Source organism: Aquila chrysaetos, chromosome 9 (assembly GCF_900496995.4).
Source record: "Aquila chrysaetos chrysaetos chromosome 9, bAquChr1.4, whole genome shotgun sequence".
NCBI lineage: Eukaryota > Metazoa > Chordata > Aves > Accipitriformes > Accipitridae > Aquila > Aquila chrysaetos.
In genome coordinates, this window is record NC_044012.1 from 19,275,517 (window position 1) to 19,289,356 (window position 13,840).

Consider the following 13,840-nt stretch of genomic DNA (forward strand, 5'->3'; position numbering starts at 1 on the left):
AGATATAGGCGAATGGCATAAAGGAAAGGACAAGAAGAATTGTCCACGACCCACTTGAGCAATAGCATGTTTCCAAATCACCCAGATAGTCGTAGAAACAACTTTCTTACAATGTTTAAGTGGTTTTTTTCTCTTATTCATAGGCACAATTTTTCCATAACAATGCAACCTTTCACTGTCCCGAACATTTACATGCCCCTGAAGTTCTAATACCGATGCAATAATTCCTTGGCATCAATAAAATATATTCCCTTTGCGAACTCCTGCTGTTTCCCTCATCATCGGTAAAAACTGAAAAGCCTTACAAAAATAATTATTTTGCTGCACACTGTTTTTCATTTTTGATAGAATCTTAACTGCAGACTTCTCTGAATGCACATCTAAGAAAAACCTTGTCATTATTTCCACTGACCTGAGTAATTAGGTAGGAGCCAGAACCCCCTGCCTCCTGATTGGCGAGATGTACTGCATAAAGCACACTTATCAAGTCTCCCCTCCAGCAGCCAAACAGCACAGGCTACAGAAAGCAGAATGAGAGAGAAGCATTTGGAAAAGTGAGAGGCATAATCTAATGGACTGCAGCTAGGGCACCAGGGTGGGGACAAACAGCATAGGGTGGCTCATGATGTGGCCCCTCTGGAGACGACTGGCTCCAGCAGGTTCATGTACACCAGCCCTCCTCCTGCATTCACCATGGTCGCCTGCTGCTCATGCTCCCTCAGGATTCCCTCCAAAAGAGGCAGTTTCCCCCACCCCAGATATTCACAGGGAGGTGTCTGCTCCAGCCTCCGTGCTCCTGGATCCAGCAGCTGTGGACTGTGGTCAGGATGCACATCTGGCCTCTACTCCTCAATTTTTATGCCAGTGTTATGAAAATGACATTTACCTATTCCCTTTACAGGGCTGTGGAGGAGATCGATCAGGCAGCTTATATATCCTGCTTTCTGTAATCTCCCAAACTAATTAGCCCCCAAACAGATCCCGTGCTGGCAGGCCACATCTCTCCAGCTTCACCAGTAAGAACAGCAGGTGGGAGAATAGCTCCACACACGTTCCCTGCTTGGCCCTTTTCTAAAACTGCTTGTGACACTAATTGATCGGTGCCAGTAGTGATGGTGGCTGAGACGCACACAACCCACAGGGAAGCTGTTCAAAGCCACAGTAATGAGTAACCTATGGCTGCTTGAAAGCACAACGATGGGCTTTGAATTCTGCTACTATTACCTGGGATAGCCAGACCTCTGTCCCCTCCCAGTGTTAGAGAGATGAATCATATTAAATCTATTTGAATTTTACGCTAATGACCTGGGGGGGGGGAAGATGACAACTCACTTCAAACTACTTTGTGTTCAGAGGTATGGCAGAGGGACTTCAGAGGGAGCCTACCTGGGAGGAGGCACGGTCGAGTCAGCACACAAAGGTGCTCCAGGTTGTTGCCAGTGGGGGACCTGGAAATCCTGCTCTGCCGGCAGCTTCACTCTGTGCACAAAAGCCTGTGCAGGCAGCGAGCCTCCCCAGCCCCCGGCAGCAGGGAATGCCAGGGCATACACACAAGCTTCCAACGTTCTGGCAACTTTAGGCCAAAAAAGCAACCCCTCAGGAGCCTTCCCTGAAACACCAGCTACAACAGCCCTGAGACTACTTCAAATTGCGCCGAGGGCTGACTCCCAGCTGCCCCCAGCATCAGGGGAGAGGATAAAACCTGTCACTCTTCAGGATTCACAGAGGATTTCTGAATCAAAGCGGTAAATTTAAAAAGATGAGGAGACCAAATTGAATGGAAACAGTATCACAGGTGCATCTCTTTTCTGGTCGCTCCTGCTCATAATTTGCCATTATGCTCAGAGTTGATGCAACTTTCAAAAACAATGCTTGGCTCTCTTGAATGATTCATGCAGTGTGTGTTGCAGCAGACACTGACATTATAAAAAACTTCTCTGGAAACTAGCACAGTGATTAAAAATAGAAACAAAAATATACGACTCCACAATCCAGAAATGAGCCAGCCCACAAGTATCTTAAAATACACCTGCATCAGTCTGGATACCTCCAGCAACCACTTTAAAGTATCACCATTCCAGGAATTACTGCATTTGGGAGGGAGAGGCCTGTGATTCTGGGAAGCTTTGCAAGACCACGTCATCACCAGAGTAGGAGAGAAGTTGTACTGACTGCAGGAGAACATCAGTGTCTCAACTGCAGCGAATACCTCCATGTAGAGAGTGTTTGCATCTTTTCTTGCACTGCCTCAGCAAAAGCTCAGTGTTAAAAAAACCACCAATCATAGCTGAAAAGTTACCATGAAATGACAGAGTCTACACTGAGTACTACACTAGTAGATAGGGGCTCTATTTCAAGAACATCCTAATTTGTTCCAAGAATGAAATAAATTGCTCACTTAATTCTACTACCAGTTAATACAAAGAATTAACACCCACTGTAATAAGCCAACTACTGTCTTGCTTCAGCCTCTGTGCGCAGAGGAGGACAAGTCAGAGTCTTGGCCAAGTTCTCAATCCAGGGAACATGCATATAAAGTTGTGTCCTTCATGTTCCCCATGCTCTACAGATCTGTGCAAACACAGCCCACCGGAATAACAGCATGACGCTGAGGCAGTTCAATCCATGGCGACTCTCAGGACGCACAGAGAGCTAGTACAGAGCTGAGACATCTCACCTACGCTCACATTTTCCCAAAAACACATTTTCTGCTCCCACCAGGGCAGGTAACAAATCCTCTGCTACCTCACAGAAAACACCAATTCCTCCCTCATGGAGGAAGCTTCAGTCAGCACAGAGCACGAGCCGGAGCTGTAAGCTACACTAAGCAGGTTACATCTGAGCTCAGCATGGTGCCGTTTGCTTCTGAATGCAATTCAACCCAGTGGCTTTCATCTACAAAGCCCTCCAGGTCCTCTTGGCTGTCTCAGAATCTGATCTGCTCGATAGCCGAGATCAGCGCCCGCATCGTTGCAATAAGCCACGGCACTTCTGTTAACAACACACAATAGCAACCTGGGGGACGGGCGGCTGGAGGACAGCATGCAAAGTCTTAAGATTAGTTTTCTCACCACAGATGGCCTGGCCTTTGCTTGCAGCGGGCGCTGGTATGAAAGACCAGGCACCTTCCCTATGATCATCTGGACAATATAACGGGACTTTGACGTTCTGTCTCTGATGTGGCTGCTGAAGTGCCCTTATAGATTGCATATTCTTGTTAATTGCTGGAAGCATTTTATATTTACTTCTTTGAATACCTAAAATGCTGCCAGAGGCTCGAAAATGCACTGTCAAAGTTATGCATATGCTATCAGATGGTAGTTGGAAACACATTTAGGTTTCACATCAGTTAAACCTTTACCTTGGGAATATTTAGATGTCCTACCCACCCTTGGAGCATTTTAAATGGTGACAAGACTCAAATAAGTCTATGAGATAATAAATACTAGTCTTTTTCTCCTGATAGGGCAGCAAAGACAACAAAGCTCAATTCTGTCAGACAACCACTGCAAAGGGATGGATACACAGGGTGCACTGGGCAGCAAGAAATCTGGATCTTATTTTCTGCTCAGTGGTTGTTCTGCTGATAGCAAAGCAGTGGGCAGCCATTTTACCAGTCAGTGCTTCCGTTTCCCCTTTTTTTGGCACTTTTAAATTAATTTTTTTCTCCTTTTTAGGTTACATTTTCCAGGGCAAGGACTCTTTCATTCTACACTGGAGCTCAGTTCAACAGAGCACCAAATCCATTTGGGACCTTGCTGCACTACTGTAACACAAACCAGTCAGATTAGAAACAAAAAGTTCTGAAAACACATGTTTTTCAGACTTCAGAGTTTAGTTGGGCACTAATAGTAAAGCTGTTGAATAGCATATTTGAGGCTCAGATGGAAAACAGAAACTTCCACAACCACAAGTTGTACAAGACAATACACATAACCCATTGAATGGAAAAATAGACTGTCTTTATCGTATTAATGATGATTTAGAAAAGCAGATGTTCCAGAACCCACCAAATATTTTATTGCCACTTCTATTCATTTGTACACAGCTTTAATGATGCCTCGCTGTATTCTTGATTATTTTTTTGCCTCCACATTCATTTCTATTCCTGTTACTGTGTTAATCATTGTAGGCAGATTTAGGAGTGGTACCTCTCTGGTTAAATGGCAGTGGGTTTGCCTCCTAGACAAGGAGCTCTAAGGAAAAAAAAAAATCCATTCTGGAAATAGCATCACAGCAGTGCTATCTGTAAGCATCCCCAGAATTATTCTGCCTGTTATTTAATTAGCTCAGACAAAGGTTGCAGAGTGCACAGAAATCTATCAAGGGATCTGCAATAATATTTGGAGATCATTTCTTTTACTGCTTTATCATTAAAGTTTTATGTACTCTTGCAATTGATAGAAGCAATAAAACATTTCTGAAAAATATAGAAGAAGAAACAAAAAAGTAAAATACATGAAATAAAACCTTCTCATCTTAAATTTCACTAGCACTGCACCCATGGCATCATTTAACAGTTTGCTAGGTCTGGTGTACAGACTACACTTCACTGGATCATGACAAAGTACTTAGATCTAAATACATTTCCTCTATTTATCCCAGTTGGAAAATCTAAATTGAGCTGTTTTGAGTGAGAGTGAATATATCACTGTTTGGTTTACAAAAACTGTATCTTCCTTCTTCTCAAGAGTTTCTCTGAACATGAATCTGGAATGTTACATAAAATAAAAAAAAATATTTCAGTAAGACACATTGCAATTCAAGAAACAGTTATGGCTGTGATTACATACGGGTAAAATAATCTGTTGAAATCTTTCAGCATTACACATATTTCAAGTGACCTGAACAGAAATCCTGAGTATGGTGAAAAGCAAAGTTTGCTGTTTCTTAACCGACACTCAAAGTTCAAGTGTTTCTGCAGGATCCTTCTGCAATCCTCACAAAGAAAACAGAAAGAAGATGCATCATTTCAATGACATCTCTTTCATTTCAAGTTCTGTAGAAAACACCACGGCATCCAGCACTGGGATAGTTAAATGGCTCATTTCATTTTAAAAATTAGTCTCTTCAGGGAAGAGACTGGCACTGGGTGAATGAGAAGTGAATCCGATCAGTAGGATCTTTATTTCCAGGTTAGCACACCCCAGAGAGAGCCCAGTTTTAGTTCTTAGTTCCTAGGCTAAGTTCACAGCTAGTAAAGGCCCATCAACCTTTTTTTACCCTGTGAATTGGATTTGATGTCATTAAAATACTATGAATATAGAACCCAGCTTGGCCTTTTTAAGGAGACATATGTCTTGATTCATTTTATTTTTAAGAATATAGTTGAGTGCTAGTACATGCTAAGCTCAGCATCATCAAATGACATGCTGCTAAGCTAGTTAGGAAACTTTTGCCAGTAAGTACTTGTAGTTTAAAAGTAGTTCAATCAAATACTAACATCAGATAACAGTAGCCACAATGTACAAATGACAGAATTAGCAAATTTTGTTGTCCTGGGATGTCAAAAGATATTCTACAGCCACAGGAAGAAAAGCAGGAAAACTTAAACAGTGCATTACCATAATTAAGTCAACTAATTGTATACACATAAGCAGCGATGTTGCATCAGCAACGTCATGATTTTGAAAGATAGTAGAGACAGAATGAATCACTTGTCAAGACTTTTTAAGCACAACATATTTGACAATAATCAGCGAGTTCCCAGCACCAACAATCAGCAACCTCAGTAATATTCAAGACTTTCTCATGCTTATTCAAAGGCAAGTCACTGATTGCAGCCAGTATCCCAACTCTCACATATAAATCAAAGGCCAATATGTACATATACAGAGTGAGCCCTCTACCCTGCCTTTGACATCAATGCTACTTTTCTTACATATTCTGACTTCTTTTCTTTTTCTTTTTTTTTTTTTTTTTTTTTTTTTTTAACCTAGAAGCCAGCTGTTGAAATCTGGACTCAATTAATCTAAAGTGTGAAAGATCATGTCAAGTGCAGGCAATGACTCACACCAGGAGGAAGGACACTGTGATTTCCCAACTATCTGATCAACTATGGTTTTAGGCAAATGACTGATGTTAGATATTGGATTATGTATTTTTGAAAGTGTGCCATAACCAAGTGTAGCTAGAAATTGAGCACATGGCTGAGTAAGGACATATGGAAGAGGTCTTTGTGCTCATTCTTTCTGGAAAAATCATAGCTGAAGAACATGGAAGAGAAAGAAGCCATGCTTTTTCAGTGGAATCTCTTTGCATTTGGTAAAAAATCCTTCATGACATCCAGAAATGGGGCTTGTAAGCGATTCTGGTTTCTTTTTAAAAGCTGCTTCAAGGGAAGAACATGAATTCATGTGCAGTAGAGCAGAAAAAGGAGAATTCTCTTTTTGGCTATAGCTGCCACCTCTGCCGGAGAAGCCTGGCGATGCTGCCATTAGGAGGAGATCTGAGTTACTTTCCTGTTTCATCACTTTTCTGTTGTGTACAGCACAACCTGCACACAAGTTTTGTGCACAGCCTCAGGCAACTCCTTGTGCTCCCCTGTGCCTTTACTGCCATCTATATCTTGAGAATGATAGCACTTTGCTTTGTCACAGAGATGTCACAAACCCATTAAAGACAGAGATGCATTTGTTTACTGGAGTAATGGGTTTGCTGCAAGTACCTGAGTGAGTAAGCCAAAGAAATTCAGAGCACTCTATGGACATACTGCCACTGCAGTCACTTACAGTAACTTTAGGACAAAGAGTGACTTAATGGCTTCATCACTGGCAGAAAATGAGAACGCAGTTGAAGGATACAGAAACCTTTTTTCTGCACTAATACCAGGGCTCTGTGGAAAATAGAAAGGGAGCAGAGAGAGTCCAAAATAAAGCTATCCTGCTGCACAAGGTGATGTGGCCTAAACTTCTTCCATTTTCTATATAGAAAAATATAGACAAGTTTGCCTAACTCAAAATGTTACAGTTTATATCAAGAGACCGTAGCAATGGTAGAGCAATGGTCAACACAGGCAAAACAGATATCTAGAAGAGACAGGACAGCACCACCTTCCTGGAGTTCAGTTGTACCTTGATGAAATATTTTAAGGTTCATTCAATTCACAGCAAAGCACCTAAACTGACTCAGAGAGCTTGAGGCATTGCAGTCATAGAAATTCCTGGTTTAAATCTGCAGTGAAGGTAACAGCCTCTCCAAAGTTTTCAAGTGTTAATATCCATGTCCCAAAATAAAGCAGATACAAGAAACCAACAAAAACATTGGTATAGGAAAGCAGCAGTAAGGAGTTTACAAGTAAATAAAATAATCTTATCCCCACGTATCTATGTGCTCTGGCATCTGTACTTTATTTATCTGTAACTCTTCACAATTGTAGGAAAAAATATGGGCTTTGTCTAGTTGGAGGGACTGGTTTATCTCTGCTCCTGACCCTTTAATTTGTCATCTAGCCAGCATCCCCTCGGTGAGAATGTTTCTGGCACTCCAAGGCTGCAGTTAACTTAATAAGGAATGTAAGCACAGTTAGATAAATTAATTTCAAGGTCAAGCACACTGACAATGGAAAATGGATGCAAGTGGCAGGTAATAGAAGAAAATTCGCATGCATACTGATACACTGTTAAAGGCAGATGTTACTAGATAATTTAATCTCAAATGTAACTGATGTTTTCAGTTGCCCTTTTCCATTAAAAGAATTGTAGCAGATGCAAAAATCAAAGATTATTCAAAGAATTAAGATATGAAAAGCATGTTAGATCACTAAGCTCCAATTAGTTAAATTAAATTGTATACCATTATCTACCTGTAGCTTTATTGGTAGCCAGCATTAGCACTCAGCTTGAGCAATAATAAAATTAGAGAATAACACTTTAATTGAATTGCACTTAAAAGGATCATGCTGACAAATGTGATTGTATCTGGCTGTAATGCACACCTTTTCCAACGATCATTAAATCCAATGAAATGAAAGTCACAGGATCTTGACAGCTCTCTGAAATAATCTGTGAACCATGCTGTATCTCGCAGTTCCTAATCAATTTAGAGAAGCCTCATTAAGGCTCTGCAGCTAAAGAACACTTAAAAATCAAAACAAATTACAACATGTTATGGATAACTAGCTAATCATATCGATACAACAAGGATGTATTGTGTTGCAACAATTCATTTCCTTTGTAAGAAGTGTTTGCCATGGATGACTTAGGAATTGTTATTCATAACTGTGATCAGCCAGCCCTAATGTCAATTTTTTTCATCTTTGCTCATAATAAATATTTCTTATGCTGTGTCTTCACTGTATTCTAGATCTAATACTGGACTCTATGATTGTGTGCCTGTTAATTATTTGTGTGTCTGTGTGTATATTTGTTTCTCTCCTTTGCTGTTTTTGCCTCTCTCTTGAGTATGCAGAAACAATGATGTGTGATTCTGGGAACAAATTAGACATTATCAAATACCCATGTGAATATTTCTTGGCAATTTTTGTTCCCCATGAGTAAGGACTTTGTTGCTGGATTATTTAACAGCCAATAACTCACCCTCACTCTCTCCTACCTTCGGTGGCTGTTTCCTTTTTCTATGGCAGCTAATACAAAATAGTGTACCTTGATGTAACACTTACACACAAGAAATTTGAGCTGGGTAGTTTAGCAGATTAATGAGACCAGCAAACAGGCATTTAAAACTGAGGCGTACCTGTGGCACTCATTCTTGACCTGCTTAGTCAACATGGACTTGGCCAGTCACCTTTTCCAGTGGACTCTTCCAATCACATGATAAATCATTCTTACTCAAATATTTCTTTTTAAAGATTCCCCCTCAGCCTTACTTGATAAAAGTCCCAGGCATCAGACAGAGTGCATGGAACCAGACACAAGCTCCTTCCCTCCAACATGGACATTATATCTAGTCACTTACACTTGCTGTTGACTAACGTTCCTTTAGCTTTGAGCCTTTGAGGGATTGTTATAGTGTGACTTCTGCTCTCGACAAAGCATAAAATTGGATGTAACACTAAAAAGCCACTACATAATAACATCCTGTTTTCTGTCCATTGGACTGATTTGCATGGACCACTCCAGACCAACACGGGGACAGAGTTTAAAATGCAACAGTAGATCAAGACAGAATATCATACTGATGTTAAATACAATTTATAAAACACAGGTTAAGCTATCTGAAGAAATATGGCTTTAATAAATACATGCTGTTTCTTCTGTTCTCTTTCTGCATGAAAAGCAGAGCAGGATTCCAGACAACATATGGATTTCTACATACTATTTAAAACAGTTTTTAATGCTTGCCCAAGGTATACAAAGTGGCTATTACATACTGAACATACTGCTCAGCAAAGGCAATAGTGAGTCCATAAACATCTGAGAGGGGGTTAGAGATTTAAACATAAAGATATCAGATCCAATAACTGACCAGAGTTTTAACACCAGTTAAAGTTAATATTATTGGCATCATGGTAGTACCTAGAAGTCCAGTCACACCAGAATCCTTTTGTACACGGCAGAAAACAGAAACAAAAGACAACCCAAACATCTCCTGATATTCTTCTCCAGGAGTGCAAGGAGGGTTTGGGCCATCAAAAAACCAAGCACCCTTAGTACTAAGTATCTGATCCAGCTCTGAGCAACTCCCACTGCTGTAACCTCCTTCAGCAGAGGGATGCATGCTTGCCTCCATGCAGCACAGAGAAGACAAGCCCTTTCAATGGGTTAACTCAGCAGCTGAGTGCATGAATTCACCTGGGATACCCTTGAAAACCATTTTCTAGACCCCTCATACCCCTGTGGCCAATGTGCTGTACCTGCCCTGACAAGTTTCACGGCCTGACCTCCTCTGGCATAATGCACTATGCACACATTTCCATAACCCAGCAGGTATAAGGCTTTATCCTGCAATTACTCTCACCTCTGACAGCCAGGACAAATACCATTAACTGCATCTGAATTGTAGTCATGGCACAGAGATCGGAATGGGAGACTGTAAGTCTTTGCACTGTCTTGGACAAGTTCAGCTGGATGGCCAGTGCACATCAGGGAGCTGTGTCCTTCCATCTCGGACTGTCACCTCTACCCCTGCAGAAGAGGCTTTAAAAAAGTGGCCATTGTTTCTAGTGTATTGAATTACCCTTAATTTTCACTTTTCCCAGGCATAAGTGATTGGCACTGGTTGCTAAATGGATGCAGGACTAGGAACACACAACTGGAGTATGAGTCTTATAAAGGAAAGAAACCCTAAAGACAAAAACAGAGAGTCTGAGAGGATAAACAGTTGTAAGCAAACACCAGTAAGTTTCCCTCTCTCATTCTTTCAGGAGAAGTCTCCAACCTCATCCTCTAGTGAGGTGTTGAAGAGCTAATGTTGTGGAAATAAATGTCTGTTTACAAACATCTGCACTCTAAAGAAATACAACCATCCACTGGAACCAGGACTCAGTGGGACAAGAACAGCTGCTTGAGACTGGGAGAGAAACGAGGAAGGCTCAGCAGCGTAAGGGAAGAAAACCTGACTGCTGTGTCAAGCATCCCGCTCCATTTTGCTATATGGAGCACTCTTTACATAACCCAGCAATTAATTAGAAACAACACACATTTGTGGTTCCCCTTGAGGCAATGAAAAATAACTAGTGTACCTGTGCAATAACTTTCCTTTTAGCAAGGAATTTAGCAAGTTATTTCTGTTTTGAGCCAAAACACAGCGTGTGCGTCAGATGGCAATAGCTCTGAAAGTGGTGAGACTGGATCCAGAAACAAATGGGTTTTGAATATGTTTATAAACAGGAGTCCTGTCAGTATTTTGAGGCCTGTATTAGAGAGTGAATGATGACTAGGCCTGCCAGAAAATATATTAAGAAAAAAGCAGGTGTCTCTTCACACATACAATTTTGGTTCACAAAAGGCTGTTAGGATGTTTGCTAGTCCTTGTCTGCTATACGATGCCAGTTGTAAGCAAAAAGTCTAAACATACATCAAAACTTATGCAACCAGTATTGCCAAACAAATTTTCAAAAGCCTTAGATAACAATAAGCAAAGAAAAAAGTATTTGACATTTATTTCTGTATTCTCACTGATTACTTCTGTAAAAGCGCCTAGCGTTCACCCTAACCACAATCTGAAATCTCTCTCTGCAAACATGAGCTCTAAGAACTTTATTTTATAAACAGAAGGAGAGACTATCACATTTTCACTTATTTCCAGAAACAAAAGTACTAAGAAAACCACCAAATATTCACAGATTCCCGATAAGATCACCGCAGCTGGCAATGCTGAAAAATTATAAAGTTGCAATATAAGCTAGGCCTCGGCTCCGGGCTTGCCTCTGGCTGACCTTGCGAGTTTACGTCTCAGGAAAATCAGACCGCTACAAGTCATGCACATCAGGAGATGGGCTGTGTGCTCTCCATACACCCCAGTGTGGGATACAGATAGTGTTAGGTGTCATTTTAAGCTCGAATCCATTTGTAACACCCATAGCTTAGTACAGAACTGCTCTGAACTGTTTACAACTTTTCTCTGAAAAAAACCTTCCCTACAAAGGGGTTAAAAATGTATGTCTGTGAAATATAATCATATACATTTTTCATTTTCCACAATTTCCTTCTCTCTCTCTCCCAACTAATTTTCAACTTATTCCATCTCATACCCACTCTTGGCACCCAATCACTGTCCCTCTGAAGCTATTTTCCTGCTTAAATGATGCCAGCATAATATCAAGATTTTTTTATTATTATCAGATTACAGTTCACATGTGAATCAAAACAGTGTTAGGGGTCTGATCCTGCCACCCTTGAAATCAATTGTGGTTTCTTTCAATGAAACCAAAAGGTCTCACTCTCAGTAAGCTGCAACTCCGGGTCTAGTGACCATTTATTATTCATAAGTACAGTCTGGGACAGACTGATAAATGACCCCTAACCATCCCACTTAATTTCAAAGGGGGAAAGAACTGGAATGGACTGATTAATGTCTTCAGCAATCTCAAGTCTTGCTAACCTTACCTTTACAGGTATAGGGAGATGCCTGATCCGTATAATATTTATATAACAAAGCAATTATCTCTGTAATATAGATTGTTTCAGGACACATTCACTCCAGTTCAATGTAATGGGGCTGTGGAAGAAATTATATGACACAGCACGTAAAATTGGTAAGTGGAGGTTTGTACCGTCCGGCTTGCTTACAGAATGCAAGTAGAGACAATCTGAATGACGAACTTTGCACCAGTCAGGGTACAGGTAGCCTTTGCCACAGAGGTCTCGGCCCAAAGGGAATTCATGTTCCTTTGATTTAAGTTGGGAGTTGTGTTAAAGCAGCAAGAAATGGTGAGATTGCTAGCCAGGATGCGAGAAGACCTGCTTAAAACTTACAAAGAAGTAAGTAGCCTGTAATAACTGGATCATCCATACCTTAGTTAGCCAATAAAAGCCTGGATCCAGACCATGCCCACCTGTCTGGGTAGCCGATGAAATGTCCTGAATGAGGTTGAAGGAATTCAATAAAGCCACAGAATCACTGGTGAGAGGGCATAACTCAAAAAGACACAAATGCAGAAGTCAATGACTATGAGAAGCCTCCAGGGACTCAAATAGGCTGCAAAAAGGAGATTACTAAATTCAGTAAAAGAGGGGGAAAGCAAAGAGAAAGAAGCTCTGCTCTGTAGAGGACAGCAAAGCACTACTGTTGGGAGCATGCAAAGAGGAAAGACAGCACTGAATGAAAAGCAGGAGCTGAAACACCCCATCAGATTCTTGGCTGCAGGAGAAAAGCCATTATAATTTGGCAGTATCTGGGTAGTGATATGGGGCAGCATCAGCTTTCAGCACAGACGAAATGGTGCTCCAGCACAGCACAGCTGGGTGGCCACTGCCCAGCTTCTCACCATGGGCTGTGGGGTGGGTGTCTGCAGGGAGAGGGCAGCCTTCCCTCTCAAAACTTTCCTATTCATTTTGCCTGTGTTACCTGAAAAGCTTTCAGCTGGGTCTGAAAAGGGGAAGACGGTCCCTCCTCCTACAGGATGTTCTCTCGATGGGGAGTGGGGCATGGCCAGTCCAACTGCATATGGCATTTATACCCCAGCTCCCCAAGAGCCGCCCTCCCACGCCTGTTCCCATCCTTCACACTGCTTGGGTAATGAGACTGAAGCAGATAACAGTGGTGACCTACTTCCAGCCTCCTTCTTCAAGGAAGCTGCCTCATCAAAAGCTCTCCATGAGCCCCGTTCAGCCTCAGAAATCCAAACAAAGCAGAAATGTAAGATGCCAAATAGCGGGCAGGTTGGTCTGAACGTCTGTGAGTGGTCGACAGGTACCTGAGTGAACTGGGGGCATTAAGAGATGTAGGAAACGAGACACTAATTTCACAGAGTGTCTCAAGAAATCCTGCAAGAAGAAACTTTCTCCTCCTGCAGGCAGAACCCTGTGGACACAAACAGCACTTTTCCGTCCATGAGCTCCATGCTGGATCGAGATCTAACACAATAGAATTTGCAGCAAAGCAGGTCATTTAAGAATTGCAGCAAACCTGGTCAAAATTAATAGTTCTGGATTTATGGCAGAGAATCAGTGATAGTAAACCAAAGAGGAGAGGTAGAATAATAAAACCAGAACATTCAGCAAAAACCCCAAATGCACTTTTAAGTGATCTCAGCTGCAACAACTAACACACACCAGCTGTTACAAGGTGCAAACTGAAAGTCTTGGGTAGACCAACAAGTTGACCAGTTCCATTCAATTATGAACAGGGTTGCACCTAAGATGTGTGCCAGTAGATGGTGTGTTTATTTTAACCAAATAGTTACCTGAACATAACTGGAGCTCCCTTTAGCACTGCT